We start from the raw sequence: 19,993 nt of genomic DNA, 5'->3' as shown, positions 1-19,993 counted from the left end.
GCTCTCTTGAAAGTGCCACCTCCTGGTAGGAGGCCAATCAGCACAAAACTAGTGCCTTAAACAATCAAAACTAAGGACCCTCGCAGAGTCCATTTCATTCCCTTGCCACCTCCACCAGAGCAGGTACTGGTATCCATGGCTGAGAGACCTGAAGATGGTTCATACCACAGGACTCTGTGCAGACAACCCCCATTACCAGCCTGGAGCCTGGTAGCCCTGCTGGGTGGCTAGATCCAGAAGAAAAATAACAATTGCTACAACTTGGCTCGCAGAAAGCCACATCCCTGGGAAAAGGGGGAGAGTATTACATCAAGGGAACACCACATGAAAAAAAAGAATCTCAACAGCAGCCTTGACCCCCAACTCTTCCCTCTGAGTGGCCTACCCAAATAACCAGAAGAACAATTCTGGTAATATGACAAAACAAGGTTCTTTAACACCCTGAAAAGATCATACCAGCTTACCACCAATGGATTCAAACCAAGTCAAAATCTCCGAATTGCCAGAAAAAGAATTCAGAAGGTTGATTATTAAGCTAATCAAGGAGTCACCAGAGAAAGGTGAAGTTCAACTTAATGAAATCAAAAAACGACACAAGATATGAAGGAAAAAATCTTCAGTGAAATAGATAGCATAAATAAAAAACAATCACAACTTCTGGTAATAAAGGACACGCTTAGAGAAATGCAAAATACACTGGAAAGTTTCAGCAATAGAATCAAAGAAGAAGAAGAAAGAACTTCAGAGTTCAAAGACAAGGCTTTTGAATTAACTCAGTTCTACAAAGACAAAGAAAGATTTAAAAAAGAAGAAAGCCTCCAAGAAGTTTGGGATTATGTTAAATGACCAAACAAGATTAATTGGTGTTCCTGAGGAAGAAGAAGCAGCTAAAAGTTTGGGAAACATATTTGAGGGAATAATCAAGGAAAACTTCCCCAGCCTTGCTAGAGAGTAGACATCCAAATACAAAAAGCTCAAAGAACACCTGGGAAATTTATCACAAAAAGATTATTACCTAGGCACATAGTAATCAGGTTATCTAAAGCCAAAACAAAGGAAAGAATCTTAAGAGCTGGGGGGCAATAGCATTGGGTCACCTATAAAGGAAAACCTATCAGATTAATGGCAGATTTCTCAGCAGAAACCCTACAAGCTAGAAGGTACAAGTCTCCTTAAAAAAAATTATCAGCCAAGAATTTTGCATCCAATGGAACTGTTTCGTAAATGAAGGATAGTCTTTTTCAGACAAACAAATGCTGAGAGAATTTTCCACCACCAAGCCAGCACTATTAGAACTGCTAAAAGGAGCTCTAAATCTTGAAACAAATCCTCAAAATACACCAAAATAGAATCTCCTTAAAGCATATATTTCACAGGACTTATAAAATAACAACACAATAAAAAATAAAACAAGGTAATCAGGCAACAAATAGCACAATGAATAGAATAGAACCTCACATATCAATACTAACATTAAATTTCAATGATCTAAATGCTCCCTAAAAAGATGCAGAATGGCAGAATAGATAATAATTCACCAACTAAGTATCTGTTGTCTTCAAGAGACTCACCTGACACATAAGGAACTCTGTCAAAACTTCTGGGATACAGCAAAGGTGGTGCTAAGAGGAAAGTTCATAGCCTTAAATGCCTAAATCAAAAAGTCTGAAAGAGCACAAACAGACAATCTAAGGTCACACCTCAAGGAACTAGAGAAACAAGAACAAACCAAACCCAAACCCAGTAGATGAGAAGAAATGACAAAATCAGAGCAGAACTAAATGAAATTGAAACAAAAAAATACAAAAGATTAATGAAACAAAAAGCTGCTTTTTAAAAAAAGATTAATAAAATTGATAGGTCATTAGCAAGATTAACCACAAAAAGAAGAGAGAAGATTCAAATAGTTCAATTAGAAATGAAACAGAAGATATTACAACTGATTCCACAGAAATACAAAATATTATTCAAGGCTACTATGATCACCTTTATGTGCATAAACTAGAAAACCTAGAGGAGATGGATAAATTCCTGGAAATATACAACCCTCCTAGATTAAATCAGGAAAATATAGAAACTCTGAACAGACAAATAACAAGCAGTGAGATTGAAATGGTAATAAAAAAGATTGTCAACAAAAAAAGTCCACGACCAGACGGATTTACAGCTGAATTCACAGCATGTTATTGGTATAAAAATGGGCACGTAGACCAATGGAACAGAATAGAGAACCCAGAAATAAAGCTAAATACTTATAGCCAACTGATCTTTGACAAAGCAAACAAAAACATAAAGTGAGGACACCCTATTCCACAAATGGTGCTGGGATAATTGGCAAGCCACATGTAGAAGAATGAAACTGGATCCTCATCTCTTGCCTTATACAAAAATCAACTCAAGATGGACCAAAGACTTAAATCCAAGACCTGAAACCATAAAAATTCTAGAAAATAACATTGGAGAAACCCTTCTAGACATTGGCTTAGGCAAAGACTTCATGAGCAAGAACTCAAAAGCAAATGCAACAAAACAAAGATAAATAGATGGGACTTAATTAAACTAAAAAGCTGCACAGCAAAAGAAACAATCAGCAGAGTAAACAGAAAACCCATCGAGTGGGAGAAAATCTTTGGAATCTATGCATCTGATAAAGGACTAATATCCAGAATCTACAATGAACTCAAATCATCAAGAAACAAAACAAACAATTCCATTAGAAAGTTGACTAAGAACATGAATAGACAATTCTCAAAAGAAGATATACAAATGGCCAACAGGCATATGAAAAAAATGCTCAGATCAATACCACAATGCAATACCATCTTAATCCTGCAAGGGTGGCCATAATAAAAGAATCAGAATATAATAGATGTTGGCATGGATGTGGTGAAAAGGAAACACTTTTATATTGTCGATGGGAATATAAAGTAGTACAATCACTATAGGAAACTGTGGAGATTGCCTAAAGAACTAGGAGTAGAACCACCATTTGATCCAGCAATCCCACTACTTTGTATCTACCCAGAGGAAAAGAAGTCAGTATACAAAAAAGATACTTGGACACTCACGTTTATAGCAGCACAATTCACAATTGCAAACATATGGAAGCAGCCCAAACGCCCATCAATTGAGTGGGTAAAGAAACTGTGGTACACACACACACACACACACACACACACAGAGAATACTACTCAGCCGTAAAAAGGTGTAAAATAATGGTATTCACAGCAACTTGGATGGAATTGGAGACCATTATTCTAAGTGAAGTAACTCAGGAATGGAAAACCAAACATTGTATGTCCTCCCTCATAAGTGGGAGCTAAGCTATGAGGATACAAAGCCATAAGAATGATACAGTGGACTTTGGGGACTTGGGGAAAGGGTGGGAGTATACTGCTCAGGTGATGGGTACACCAAAATCTCAGAAATCACCACTAAAGAAATTGCTCATGTAAGCAAACACCACCTGTTCTTCAAAAACCTATTGAAATAAAAAAAAAAATACAAAATACAAGGTAAAAAAATAAAAAATAAAAATTAAAAAAAGAAAAAAGAAAATGTGATATATATGTAATGCAAAAATATTCAGCCATAAAGAACAATGAAATCATATATTCTGCAACAACATGGATGAAATTGGAAGACATATTAAGTGAAATAAACCAAGCACAGAAGGACAAATATTACACATTCTCATTCATATGTGGGAACTAAAAATGATCTCATGGAGATAGAGAGCAGAATGATGGTTATCAGAGGCTGAGAAGGGTATTATGGAGAGGATGGTTAACGGGTACAAAAATACAGTTAGATAGAAGGAATAAGATCTAGCATTTGGTAGCACAGTAGGGTGACTACAGTTATCCATAATTTATTGTATATCTCAAAATAACTAGAAAAGTAGAATTGGAATGTTTCTAACACAAAGAAGTGATAAATGCTTAAGGTGAGGGATGTTCTCATTACCTTAATTAAGCAGTACACATTGTATGCTTATGTCAAAATTTCTCATGTACCTCATAAATATGCACAACTATTATGTACCCATAAACATAAAAATAAATAAACAAAAAATTCCCCACACAAAAGAGCCTTGGTGAATAGCGGAGTGGGAAAGACATACGTGTCGTAGGCTTCCACCAGTTAGTTTGGTTAGTTTTGCTTGATAATTATGGGATTTAAAAAAAATATATTTCTTTAACTCAGATTTTTTTTTTAGCCCGAACCATTAGCCCTCTGTTTGTTTTTTTTTTTTTTTCTGTTTGAAGGTATATTTTTGATACACATGAAGTTTGAGCTATCAGCAAGCCAATCACTCTTGAACAGAAATACATGAACAGAGGTGAGAGAATGAGATGGAGAGCTGCGACAGAGGCTGCTGACTTCATTTTGGTCCAGCTGGGAATCCTGAGATCCAAGGATAGAGCAATCTGGGCGGTAGCATGACCACCTCAAGGGCTTACCAGGTGAATTTCCGCTTTTTCTATAGATGATTTTGACATGTTGACACAGTTTGTATGTGTGTCCCCACCCAAATCTCCTGTCAAATTGTAACCCCCAATGTTGGAGGTGGGCGCTGGTGGGAGGTGACTTGATTATGCTGTGGAGTTCTCATGAATGGTTTAGCACCATCCCCTTTGGTACTGCCCTCCTGATAGTGAGTGAGTTCTTCTGATATCTGGTGTTTAAAAGTGTGAAGCACCTCCCCCCTCACAATCTTGCTTCTCTGGCTATGTGATGTGCCTCCTCCTCCTTCTGCTTCCGCCATGATTGTAAGCGTCCAGAGACTTCCCCAAAAGTAGATGCTAGTGTTATGCCTCCTGAAGAGCTAGCAGAACCATGAAGCAATTAAACCTCATTTCTTTATACATTACTCAGTCTCAGGTATTTCTTTGTAGTCATGTGTTTAACCAGTCGATAACATGGAATATTTTGCAAACTGTAACATCTGGTGGGAGATCTTTCTCTCTTAAAACTGTTTTTGTTTTTCCATGTTCTCTTTCGTTTTGCAAAAATGAATATAATAGAATCCCTCCATGCATTAATACTTTCATTTTTAAACTAGAAGAAGACTATCTGAGAAGAAGAATCAGGCATCCATTTAATTTTTATACTTGTTTCCCAGGCATGGTCTTAAGACCACCTGCATCAGAATCACTTTGGAACTTTTATACAATGTGGATTCCTGGACCCCAGCCAGGGTCTAGACATGCTCAAGTTTAATCCTTGGTTATGCAGACTGGGTATGCAAGTTGTATTAAAAAAAACCCCAAACTTGAAGCTATTCTTAAATATACTGCAAGAACTACCGCACTACAGCCATCAATAAAGTCGATCTCAAACAAAATTATGAAGTAGGTGATACTTAGTTGTCTTTTTATTAAGTATTTTCTTGCCGCAGCATGTCCCACATGCTTTAACTTCAAGCCCCTTCTATTTTCACCTCTTTGTAAGATCTATTCTAAAAAAATGCTAGTATTAGTCAATATTAGCAAATTGCCAAAATCTGGAACAAGATACTAAATCTGAAAAAATCAAGAAAATCTTGTAAAATCTGGAGCAGAGTGAGGACTATGGAATGAAATATTTTCATTTATTTGGATAGTCTACCCAAATCTTGGAATAAAAGAAGGGAAAGATATACGATGTATATGCATTATCTGTTTAGCAGAAAATATTCCTGAAAACTTTTATAGTTCCAGGTTATCTCTTGCTCATTTAACAGTTAACTCCCCTTTATTTATCTAAATATAGTAATAATGTTTTAATGATTATGGGTCTGTTATCAGATAGCATTGATTCCAAACTAAAGAATATCTAGATTTAAAAAGGTAAAATTAACTGAAGATTCCCACAATGCCTACAAATTAATATATTTTAAAAAGTGCTTCCTTCCAGTACTTGTCCACATTTATATTGTTATAAATATATAAATATTTATTTACGTGTTATATTAGCATTTTCTATTTGTATTGTTCTATTGTCATTTAATGTTATATCACAAAGCTAGCATATTTCCATGATGCTACATAGCCCTTTACATTATTGTTTTTAGTCACTGCATAAAGAGAATCTACTGATTCGTTTTTAAAATTATTCTTGAATTTTTCATTGATTGTCTTTTATTGGTAAGTCTAAAAATGTTATGAAATAAAAACCTTTGTACTTATAGTATTTTTATATATTTAATGTAATTTCTTAGGATAAATTCCCAGAAGTGGGAACCCTGAGTCATAGGAGATGAAAATTTTTATTCCTGTTGATAGGCATTGCCAAACGGCTCTCCAAAAGCATTATACCATCGTATTGCCGTCAGTGATGTATGACTCTGACCTTAACAACACTGGCATTAATATCTCATCATCTTTAGTTACCTGTATTTTTTTTCATCTGCAATTGTTTGTGATAGACTTTTGACCATGATTATCTTTTAACAGTTCACATATATATCAATGTCTTTTGAAGAAAGTACAAACAACTCAAAAAAAAAATACCATGGAAGTCATATCTTTCAAAATCTTAAGCTAGTTTTATATAACAGATTCTATATAATTCTCCTTGATGTTGAATCCATTTTCAAATTGTTTTCTCTAGAAAGAAGTTCAGCATTGTAACTTAGCTTTCTCCTCCACACCCCTTTCTCCCTCACTGCCCATGGGTACAGAGCTGTGCACTTTTTCATTATTATTATTTGTAAATGTTTAGCTAATGCATACTTTATTCATCATTACACAAAGGCAGATGGAATTTGATAAACTCTTTCTTTACTGAATTTGTACTAAGAGCAATAGTTTTCTTCTTAAGATTCAAGTAATGACAGCATTGTATAGTGAAAGGTCAACCTTGAATATAAGAGAGTCTAAGAAGTGATGTAATTGGCTCATAAAATACTTCAAATAAAAATTAAATGATTAATTCCTGGTCAATGCTTTCTCCTCTGACCGTCAGAAACTGTTTACTTTTACCTGGCAGAATGAATATTCCTCCCTCCTGTTGTGCCTGTGTCAATTCTCCTGCTCTCTGTCACAAGTCTGTAAAAGTCATGATTGCCTTGGTATTTGACAAAACACTCTTGTGGTCCACAACTTTGAGGACATTTGAGGATTGGATAGAATGTGTGGGAAGTAGTAAAGCACTTTAATGTCTTAGTAAGACATATTTCAACCAGAGGATGGGAGATAAACCCCACATTTCAGGAAATTTCTACTTTAGTGAGGTTTCCGAGGATCCAATGGTCAAGAGCGTGTTGAGGTACCTCCTCCTTGGCGGAGGATGAGTTGCTATAGCTTGCATTGCTTACAAGGAAGAAAAAGGCATGTTTGGTAGGTCTTTGATATTTTTCTTAAACTGACGTTTTACATTTACGGAAAAAGGTGAGCATAGTGCAGAGAATTCCTATAACTCCCTGCCTCTCCTTGTCCACATCCAGTTTCCCCTATTATTAATAGCTTGCATAAATATGGTACATTTGTCACAATTAATGAATGAATACTGACATATTATTATTAACTGAAGTTCATACTTAATTTAGCTTTGCTTAGTTTTACCCTAATTTCCTTTTTCTGTTATAGGATCCCACCTAGGATATCACATTTAATTTCATTGTCATGTCCCTTAAGATCTCTTGATTGTGACAGTTTCTCCGATTTTCCTTGTGCTTGATGACCTAGACAGTTTTGAGGGATGCTGTTTAGGTTTTGTATAAAGTTCCTTAATTGGAATTTGATTTTTTTCTCATGATTAGACTGGGGTTGTGTGTTTTGGGGAGGAAGACCAAAGAGATAAAATGCCATTCTCATTACATCATATGAAGGGTATACACTATAGGCATGGCCTGTCACCATTGATGTGGATTTTGATCACCTGACTGAGGTAGTATTTGTCAGGTTTCTCCACTGTACAGTTACTCTTTCCCCTGGTACTATTTGAAGGAGAGTCACTAATCACAGCCCACATTTAAGGGCTGGGGAGTTGGGCTCCTCTTCCTTGAGGATAGAGTGCCTTATATACAGTATATTATTTGGAATTATTTTGTGCAAGATATTTATTTATGCTCTTCCATTTATTTCTCTTTTTATTTAATTATTTATGTCACTGTGGACTCATTTATTTTCCTCTGCACTTTGGGTTATAATTCAATACTATTTCATTTATTTTGATGCTCAGATTGTTTCAGTTTTCATTACAGAGAACTCTCTTAGTTGCCTCCTGTGTTCTTCTGACATACCCTCACCATTGTGTGTGTGTGTATGTATTTGAGTACTTCATTACATTCTGGCACTAATAGATGCTTCAGGCTCATTTTGTATTTAATTTTGTGCATTTGACACATTTGACAGTGTGTCTGCCCAACACTGATTAATATTTCACTTAAAAAAATGGTAAACACTTAACGTGCTAAATACTCTGTTACATGCTGAGTGTGACATCTCTCTGTTTTTGGCTATAAACTGAAAATGATCATCGTCTTGGTTATCACTTACATTTTTATGCTCCTTTGTGTTTTACAATACACTAGCTCATTTTTTAATGTCACAAAAATCTTCTGTGATGTATATGGTGAGAATTATGATTCTTATTTCATGGATGAAAAAATCTTGTAATGACTTTTAACAGAGCTTTTTTTTTTTTTTTTCCTGAAAATAAATAAACTCTAGTTTGTTGCCGTGAATGCAGCCTCTCTGAAATGGTTGTAGGCATTTGCTTGGATTCTTTCTTAAAATTTCACACAGGGAGTTTTCTTGATATGGCAACATTAGGACCACAGTGCGTTTATGTTTTGCTCTCTCACAGATGTATTCTCCACTCTCCTTTCTATTTAAAGCCATAAAAACTATAGGAAATTTTATTTATGTAAATCCTTGGGATATTTCAACTTACTTTAGAATGTAATAATGTAATCTGAAGAAAACATTAATGGAATATATCACAATTCATCTATATCCCTTTTTAGGCATTCACTTTTCTAGGAGATAAAATAGAATATCCATATAACAATATGTAAAATATTTAATGTAAACTAAAAATGTTAATAAAATTGTGAGTTACAGCATCAGCTATATTTTGACATACACAATTGTGTGGAGACTTTAAAGGTTGGAGTGCAGGACTAGTTTTGCCATCATCTTATGGCAAACTAATGATGTTGCAATGATTTCCTTTCTAATGTTTCAATTTGGAAGGTTTAAAATGAGCTTGATTTAATTTTATTTTTTGATATAAATCCTATAACCTCATGCATAAGGCATATATTTTTATAGAATTATGCTTGATGGACTCTGAAATTATAGATCATGAACTTATTTTTAATTAGAGAGAAAATTTCCCTTTACTCTGCACTGCACTCTAGTGTTTGCTTGCTAATGTCAAGAGAGACACTGAGGAGTGAGTTTTACTACAGTGAACTGTACAGTTAATAGCTTCAGAGAAGCTTTAGGGAATATTCTGGCAAAAGTACACAGCTAAACTCTTTAGGCCCCAGATGAGCTGTCCCACTGAGCTATAGATAACAGATGAACACATTCAGACACTTTAATTGAACTGCTTTTGGCTTTCTCTAGGTTTTATGAGAAAAGGGCATTACAATTCTCAGAAGTAAAAACCATGCTGTCACCATGTTGTCAGAATACTGGAATTGAGTTTTTCCTCTCAAGTGGGAATATTTTTAACTACATTTGAGCTTGGTTTGTTTATTGCCTCAAATAGGGTCTTCTGGAGTCCATTCTTTTTTGGAGACTCTACTCATTTTTCCTGACCATTATGAACCTGATTTAATTTTTTACTGAGGAATCTGTGATGTGTTTGTGATTGCATGTAGGAACTGACAAGCCTGGAACTAACAGTTATCAAATAGCTGATCACATGGCAATACATCACCCAGTTAATTGTGTTTTTAAACCTGAGCTACAAATACTGTTCTGCTTTTTACGTGCCACATTATGGTTTGTTCAGGAAACAATCTGAGATTTTAAGAGATTACTTAAATATTGAAAAATGATGACAACAGAGTTCAGTGTCAGTGGTCTCAGGAGATTAATCAGTCTGTAAAGGTAGCATCTAATTTATTTAAGGAATTTAATTCATCAACATTTATTGACCTCCACTATGTGCAATATACTTCCATGAGGTGGAGGATATGAATGATCTCTTTTTGGGGGGTCTGGAGTCTGGTCACAAAAAAGTATTTAAATAATAGTTTAAGAAAGACTGTTAGTACAATAATAATGAAAATAAACCTATCAGGAGAGTAAGTATTTCCAATTTGGAATCCAATGGCTTCAATGGAATAGAGAGAGTGTGATTTATACAGTGCCAACTTTACATAGTTCTCGTAACAATGATATGATGCTGGTATTATCCCCAATTTACCTGAAAGAAAAGGCTCAGAGAAGTTGAGTACTTACCTAATGCCACAAAATAATAACAAATATTTAAAAGAGGGTCTCTTCTACTTCCAAAAGCTTTTCCTCTTTTCAATTAACCGTTATCAAGGTCCAAAAGTAAAAATGGCAAACCAATGAATAAAATTATTAATATTACACTATTTTTACATACAAGAAAGTGGGGGCTCAAAATGTATAAGTGACTTGCTTAGTATCAAATAGTCAGAAATGGTGTATCCAGGATTTGTCGGTCTTTTTAAAACCATTTTTATGGATAATTTTAAGCACATATTGTAGAAAGAAAGGTACAGTGTACCTGCATGTACGTATTATTCAGTATCAACACTTTCTAGCTCACAGCCACACTTGCGTTTGTTTGTACGTTGTTACTTACTATCTCTTCCCCCAGAATTGTTTTGAAGCACAACTCAGATTTCATAACATTTCATCCATAAGTATGTGTGTGTCTCTAAAACAAAAGAACTCTTGTTACAAAAGATCATAGCATAATGCCATGTCCATAACAAAACAAAAGACAAAACAAACAGAAAAAAACCCAATAATTCCTTAACATCATTAAATATACAGTCCATATTTTTGTCAAACATGTTTTGTTTGTTCATGGATTTTATTTTGATGGTTTATTTCTATTAGAATCCAAACAGAGTGCACATATCGCATTTTGATGGTAGGTCTCTTATGGATTCTTTTCTTTCACAGCTTACTCTTCTATCATCTATCTATCTATCTATCTATCTATCTATCTATCTATCTATCTATCTATCAATCATCTATCCATCTATGCTTGCAATTGACTAGTTGGAAAAACAGAGTGATTTTCCTTGCGCACTTTCTTATTTCTGGGATATTTCTGATTGCATTCCCATTTTTAAAAATGCTTATTCCTCAGCTCCCTGTATGTTTCCTATACTGGTTGTGAGATCAAGAGGCATGATCATTTTCAGCCTATATTTTTGTCAAGACTGCTTCATAAGTGCTATTCTAAACTTCCATCAAGAGTTGACTAATGTCCAGTTGTCTACTGTTGTGTTAGCTGCCATTGAGGATCATTTCTCAGATCCAGCATTTACTTAGGGGGTTGCAAAATATTAATATTCAAATGCTTTAATTATGTCATTATTTGCTAACTGGAATACTTCCATAGGGAGTTTTATCAACATTTTGAGTACACTGAGGTACAGTTTTTACTGGAAAGATAAGTTATATGTATGATTCTTTCCCTTTATTTATCAGTTTTCAGAATCATGAGATGGTTTCCTAGCACTCTCCAAAGATGATCAATTCAAAAAAATCGATCATTGTAAATTCCTGAATTTGTAATGTATTTGATTCATTTCAATCCAATTATGTTATTATCCAGATGACTCATCTTTGTACAGTGGGAGCCACTTCAAGTTGGTTCATGAGTCCTTTTGACACTATTCCAATAATTTTTGATAACTTCTTTGCTTTCTGGAATGATAAAATATTCAGCTTTGTCTTGTAAATTTCCTGCCCCTGACTTCTGTTTCTCCTCTACATGTTACCTTTCATCTCATACAAGTGGTAATTTTAATTATAGCATAATAGCCCATTGTGTGCACATGTGCACACACAGACACACACATGTGCTTCCTTTCTTAGATAAATTGTAATATAGTGTATATATACACATTGCTTCTCCAACTTGCTGTTTTCACTTAACAAATATTCTGGAGATCACATAAAAGGAAGTATTCATTATTAAAGTTTTCTTTTATGGCTGTATAGTGTTCCATTATAAGTACACCAGGGTTAATTTAATTCATCTATTATTGATGCATATTTAGATAGTCTCTGGCTTTTGTCATTACAAAATATGCAATAAATAGCCACATCTATACATCTTTTCATGCTTTACCATTTTATCTTTGGGCAGATTCTTAGAGAAGGGGTAAACATTATACATACGCAATTTTGCTCAATAGTGTCAAATTGCCCTCAGTAGGGTTTAAAACATTTTGCATTCTTTTTAGTAATGCCTTTGAGCCTATGCCCCCTTAGCCTTATCCAGTAAATGTGTTGTTAAACTCCTGATTTTTTATTAATTTGATAAAGAGAATATAGTATATCGGTATAATGTCAATTAGTATTTCTTTTATTGTGAGTTATTGTCTTAATTATGGGCCTCATATATTTAAGAGTCATAACCAGGGCAGTGGTGTGTACCTGTATTCCCAGCTACTTGAGAGTTCAGACTGGACAATGTAGTGAGATCTACCTCTTAAAAAAAAAAAGAGCTCTAAGTATATGGGGATCATTTGTATTGGCCTTTCTAGAGACTATCTCTTTATATTAAAATTTTAAAGTAGGATTGTGTTTTTTAAATTTTTGCCTGTGAAGCTAGCATATGTTTTAGCATTTATGCAGTTAAATTTAATAATTATTTTCCTTATTTCTTCTAGATTTTAAATGAGAGGAGAGTTTTCTTCACTTTCAGGTTATAGAGAAATTCACAAATGTTTGTATTTGTGTAATTTCATTTTTTACATTTAAATTTCTAAATACTTTGGAATTTTCCCTGGTGTTTGGTGTCAGAAATAGATTCCACTTTTATTATTTTTCATATTGCTATCCAGTTATTCCAGCGGCATTAATTAAAATGCTGATATTTTCCACTTGTTTTGTGACTCTACCTTTATTGAATACTAAAGCAATTGTGTCTGTTTCTGGATTCTGTACTCTGTTCTACTGCACTGCCTCCCTGAACAAATGCCAACACTACATCATTGTAATCACAGCAGCCCTATAACATGTGTATCTATCTGGGTCAGCTAGCATCTCCTTTTCCTGTCTTGCTTTTTTTTCTTTAGGGGTTTAAGTCTTTAAACACAAAATTCCATGTTTTTAAAATAGATTTTACTTATTTTAATAAGAAGCCACAAAACAGGATGTTTAGAGTCTCTTAAAAGGAAAAACAGGAAAGTAAGATTGTGAAAGAATCTGATGGCAAGACAGGGTGAATAATAATTTAGCTTTAAAAAAATAAAAGGACAAGAAGACCTAAGTATTTTTAGCCTATACAGTCTTTTCCCCCTATAGATCTCCTTAGAGAAATAATGAATTATCCTGATTTAGCAATGAAAATTTCCATCATATGAATCACTTAATTGGCTCTGATCAAACACAGAGCGATATCTTGTGGTTGGAAACACTTGAGGAATTAAGATTTATTAGTGATAACACCCTTCTAACAACCTGGCAGTAAAGTCCTGGATATTCCTGTGTAAGATCCAATTCATGATTACCTGGTTGCTATATTGGAATGTATTGGAGTTTGAATGTGTGTGTGTGTGTGTGTGTGTGTACTCACACTCTTTACCACTCTTCACTAGAATACCTTGTGGTTCAATGTTCATGTTGTCAGTTTCAAATCTAATATTTATTAACATGGCAATCTGAGGGGAGAAATCAATAATTATAATGTGTGGAGTTCCTAAAGTCTGACAGTTTTAGCTACAAGGAATTTTGCTAAAGAACTATTTGAGAAAAACATTGGATTTTCAAATTGAGCATTTCTGTTACAGGTAATTTTGTTTTTAAAAGCTCAATTGTACTGAATGTCAGATGTAATCATTTTTGTAATAAGTGAGAAGGTGTATGTTAACAGGTTTAAAAATATTAACACTTCATAAGGAAAAATAAATATCTTGCCTATTACTTTGGAATTGAATACTGAAGCACTGAAGAGGTGTCATAGTTTTGGCATTTTACAAAAGTCTTTCTGAAGACATTAAAAACTTGTAACTAAATACTCTTACCATGTGCCAAACACTGCAGAGGTCACTATGGATATATGCCAAAGTAGTTTAGGGAAACAGACGTGTAACCAACAGGAGTAGAATGCGATGGTGCCATGAAGTTTAGTGTGGTCAGATGGTAATTGTGCTTGGTGATATGGGGAGGACCCCGAAGAAGAGAGAATGCCCGAATAGAAACTTCTGAAACATTTACTTTGGAAATTTCTTGCACTGAAAAGACATCACTAACTTTAATTAATCCCCCAGTGTTGTTCCACTGTGGTTTTTACTTTTCTAATTTGTGAGATGATTACTTCCTTTTTTCTCAAAGTGATTGTCATTTCATTTGTTAAAAACCAATCATTATAACACCTGCAGGTGACACTTTTTCTTTCAAAAGAAACATAACTATTCCTGCTCAATCTTCTCCTTTCCCTTTATTTCCTGCCCCAGTGAACTGTGTCACCATCTATGAACTGGTCTCAACTACATGCTTCACATTGAAGTTGCAGTTAATCCTACATTCAGAGGTCTTGAAGTTCTGTTAACCATCTCTGAAATGTCTGTTCAACACGTCTTTTGCTTTTAAACGCCAATGGCAACTACTGTAGTTTAGACCCTCATTCATTGAATTGGTCACCCTATTCCTATTGCTGGCAAAATTAACAGTCTAAATTTTAGTTGGGATCAAATTATGCCACAACCTGAAGCCTTTTGCGCAGGTTGCTTAGTATTTCAAAACCTGACCAATTTCTAGCCACACATACGTGCAAACTCCAATACATTCTAAAATAGCAACCAGGTAATCATGAACTGGATCTTATAACAGGAATATCCAAGGCTTTACTGCCAGGTTGTTAGAAGGCTGTTATCATTAATAAATCTTAATTCTTCAAGTGTTTCCGGACACAAGATATCTCTCTGTTTGATCAGAGCCAATTATGTGATTCACATGATGGAAATTTTCATTGCTAAATCAAAATAATTTATTATTTCTCTAAGGAGATCTATGGGGGAAAAGATTATATAGGTTAAAAATGCTTAAGTCTTCTTATACTTTCATTTGAAAAAACTAAATTATTATTCACTCTGTCTTGCCATCAAATTCTTTCACAATACCTCATGATGGCCTCCACCCACTCCATAGCATTTCCAACCTTAGCACCGTGTTCTACTTGCCCCAAATTGCTTTGCTGCTTACTAAATATTCCATGCATCTCCAGGCCATTGTTACTTTTAAACATTCTCTTCTATGCATGAAATGCAACTTTCTCATAATTCTGCCTCTTAAATTCCTCTTCTTACTGGAGGTCTAGCTGAAAAAGATTTTCCTGATTATTCTTTACTCCTTCTCCTGCCTGGCCTCTACCCCCACTAATAAAGTAGGATATAAATCTTTATGTTATTGTACTCTGCACATGCACATACTACATTTATTGCACTAGATTATGGTTTGTGGTTTATAGATCTAGCTCCCCATGATGACTGAGGTCTTGGAAGAGAAAGACTGTGGCACACACACATATATTTAAAGAGACCAGTCTATTATTTTTTCCTTGCATTTTGCACTTAGCCCAGTGCTTGGTATGTGAAGAGGGCTCAAGAAAATTGAAAAATAAGAAAGAACATGAACCTTGTTAGCCACAGGGAATTATGTTCAGCAGAGGGGGCAAGTCACTCATGTTCCCGACAGGAAGCAGAGACATACTTAGATGAAATTTGGATGAGAATTTAATGAAGAGACTATTTACAAAGTGTGCATGGGCAAACCAAGGAGGGAAGTTCAGGTTCCAGGCAGTAGCAAAAACAAGATGCTGACACTACCCCAAGGCCTGAAAGGGCAAGGGGAGGAAACAAGGTTGTTAACAGAGATCAGTAAAAGTTAAAGCTGTGGAGGGGCCAGAGTGATGGCCCCAGAGCAGGCAGCTGGTGAAGGAAGACATTCCTCACTTGTTGCCTCTCACCTTCAGATTTACTGTGGGTGTCCCCCATTGACTGGAATTAACTCTGAAAGGCAGAAGGCAGGAGAGCTCAGATGATGGAGGCTGTGTAGGTCAGTCTTTCAGGGCACACAATATAGCCAGGAAGGGCAGAGAATGCAATGGGTGGTGCAGTCCAAGAATAACCAGCACAAGTAACTTGCTCAAACCTTCATATTAATTGAGTGGGTCACAATCCATCTATGCAACAAGATGCTTGTGATATAGGTCTTCAGTAAATTAAACTGATATTGTTATTAGTCTAGGGAAATATATACTGGAATAACTCATTTATTAACTTTACTGTGCTTCATATATATATATATATAAACAAATTCAAGATTTGTGGCATCCCTGTGTCCAGAAGGTCTATTGCCACAATTTCTCCAACTACTATGCCCACTTCATGTCTCTGTGTCACATTTTGGTAATTCTCATATCTCGAACTTTTTTTCATTATTACATCAGTTATGGTGGTCTGTGATCAGTGATCTTTGATATTACTGTTGTAATTGTCTTGGGGGTACCATGAGCCTTGCCCATAAGACAGAAAACTTAATTGACGAAAGTGTGTATTTTGACTGTTCCACTCACCAGTCATTCCCCCATCTCTCATCCTTCCCTCAGGCCTCCCTATTCCCTGAGACATAACAATATTGAAATTAGTCCAATTAATATCCCTACAATGTCCTTTTACTTTTCAAAGGAGGAGTCACTTGCCTTTCACTTCAATAAAAAGCTAGACATGATTAAGCTTTGTGAGGAAGTCATCCAAAAGCCGAGAAAGGACCAAAACTAGGCTGTTGTGCTAAACCGATAGAGATGTTGTGAATGCAAGCAAGTTCTTGAAGAAAACTTAAAGTGCTACTCCAGTCAACACACAAATGCTAGGAAAGTGAAACAGCCTTATTGCTGATATAGAGAAAATTTTAGTGATCTGAATAGGTGATCAAATCAGCCACAACATTCCCTTAAACTGAGGCCTAATCCAGAACAAGGCCCTAACTCTCTTCAATTCTATGAAGTCCAAGAGAGAGATAAGAAAACTGCAGAAGAAGAGTTGGAAGTTAGTAGATGTTGGTTCATGAGGCTTAAGGAAAGAAGCTGTCTCCATAACATAAAAGTGCAAGGTGAAGCAGCAAGTGCTGATATAGAAGCTGCAGTAAGTTATCCAGAAGATCTAGCTAAGGTAATTGATGAAGATGACTACATTAAGCAACAGATTTTCAATGTATATAAAACAGCCTTAGATTGGAAGAAAATCGCATCTGGGACTTTTATAGCTAAAGAGGAGAAGTCAATGCCTGGCTTCAAAGCTTCAAGAGACAGGTTGCATCTCTTGGTAGGGGCTATTGCAGCTGGTGACTTGAAGTTGAAGCCAGTGCTCCTTTACCATTCTGAAAATCAGAGGGCCCTCAAGAACTATGCTAAATGTACTCTGCCTGTGCTCTGTAAATAGAATAAAGTCTGGATGACAGCACTTCTGTTTACAGCATGGTTTGCTGAATATTTTCAGCCCTCTACAGAGACCTAAGGCAGAAAAAAAAGATTCCTTTCAAAACATTGCTGCTCATTGACAAAGCACCTAGTCATCCAAGAACTCTGATAGAGGTATACAAGGATATTAATAATGTGTCATGCCTGTTAACACAACATCCATTCTGCAGCCCATGGGTCAAGGAATAATTTTTACTTTTAAGTCTTATTATTTAAGAAATACATTTTGTAAGACTATAGCTGTCATAGGTAGTTATTCCTCTGATGGATCTGGGCAAAGTAAATTGAAAACCTTCTGGAAAGAATTCACCATTCTAAATGTCAGTAAGAACATTCATGATGCATGAGAGGAGGTCAAAAAATCAACTGGAGTTTGGAAAAAGTTGATTCCAATCATCATGGATGACTTTGAGGGCTTCAAGACTTCAGTGGAGGAAGTAATTGTGGATGTGGTGGAAACAGCAAGAGAACTAGAATGTACAGTGAAGTCTGAAGATGCGATTGAATTGCTGAAATCTCATTATAAAATTTGAACAGATGAGGAATTGTTTCTTATGGCTGAGCAAATAGAGTGGTTTGTCGAAACTGAATCTATTCCTGATGAAGATACTGTGAACATCGTTGAAATGACAACGAAGGAGTTAGAATGGTACAAAACGTAGTTGATAAAGCAGAGGCAGGGTTTGAAGGGATTGACTCCAATTTTGAAAGAAGTTCTACTGTGGATAAAATACTATCGAACAACATTGCATGCTACAGAGAAATCTTTCATGGAAGAGTCAACTGATGTGGCAAATCAGGCTGCTGTCTTATTTTAAGAAATGGCCACAGCCACCCCACCTTCATCAACCACCATCTTGATCAGTCAGCAGCCATCAACAGCAATGCAAAACCCTCACCATCAAAAGGTTTATGACTGGCTAAAGGCTCAGATGATTGTTGGCATTTTTCAGCAGTTAAATATTTTTTAATTAAAGTATATACATTATTCTTTTAGATATAATGCTACTGCACACTTAACAGAGTATGGTATAGTGTAAACATAAATTTTATGTATACTGTGAAACCAAGAAATTTGTGTGACTCACCTTATTGTGAATTTATTTTACTGTGGCAGTCTGGAACCAAGCCTGCAATATCTCTGAAGTATGCCTTTATCTTAGTTGAAATCTCTAAATATTTTCCTTATCCATTTCCTGGTAACAACAACAACAATAACAACATCATCAACAACAAAATGACAATTCAACAATAAAAATGACCACTTATTATGTTTCAGATACTATGCTAACCACTTCACATGTTTGGTCATTGTTTCTCATAATAGTTCCAATTTTATAAATGCAAAAATAACACAAAAATTGAGTAATTTTCCAGAGGTGCAACTAGTTAGTGGTGAAGCTGAGGCTAGAAACCAGGTTAATCTGACCCTAAACCTCTTAATTCCTAAACTATGTATACTGGTGCAAGAGAATCCATATTATGTTCAATATCAAGCTGTAGCATCCTCCAATAGAATTGTGCAAGGTGAAATTCTCCCCTGAGGCAGCTTGCATAAATTGTGGTGAATAGTGTTTGTGCAAAAAAGACTCAAGGAGGAGACTACTATTTTTGACGTAAACACAAAGATAGGTTATTTTACTTTCAACGAGGGAAAGAAAGATAAAAATGCTAATCAAATCCTCTAAGCACTGTGTTACCTGGGAGGGTTTTAATTAGAAAATCTCAGTGCATGTGCCTAATGAAACGATAGCACTATAATTGAACATAGAGACATGTTGGTAATTAAATAATATAGAAGAAATCCTGTTAATAGGTTTAATTCTTTTTTTATGTTGTGCATTAATGGAACAACACCCCTAATGGATCAGCACATAGCATATATGAAATACTTAGTGCCTTAGAGTTGGTGGCCTTCCTTTTCTTCTTTTTTACTCCTGAGCTGGAGCTATATAGGTGTGTTTTGTCTTATCGAATAGGACAATCTAAGCAAAAGTGGGTAAATTTGCTCTTTTCTCTTCTTCAGCCCCAGTGTTTTAGATATGGGTCTGTTTTTGTAGAGGAAATTACCCCACAGAATCAAGACTCTTTCATTCAGGTCGGTGCTTTATCTGAGTCCCTTTGGAGGAGGGGAAGAATTGAGAAAATGGCGAGGAGTCTGTGTCAGAGTGAGCCTACTGCGCGGAGCATGAGACCAGACTCAGGACAACCAAAAGCGGAGTCCTAATTCACTGTGCTGTGTGCTATGCCCAAGTTCCTGCATTTTTTCTAGTCCTGAGCAGCCCAGCTACATAAAGTCCAAGGCTAAACATTTTTTTATTTTTGCTTGTTGAATTGTTTATGTTCCTTATAGATT

This window comes from Theropithecus gelada, chromosome 8 (genome assembly GCF_003255815.1).
Source record: "Theropithecus gelada isolate Dixy chromosome 8, Tgel_1.0, whole genome shotgun sequence".
Classification (NCBI taxonomy): domain Eukaryota; kingdom Metazoa; phylum Chordata; class Mammalia; order Primates; family Cercopithecidae; genus Theropithecus; species Theropithecus gelada.
Note: the sequence above shows the minus strand (reverse complement) of the source record.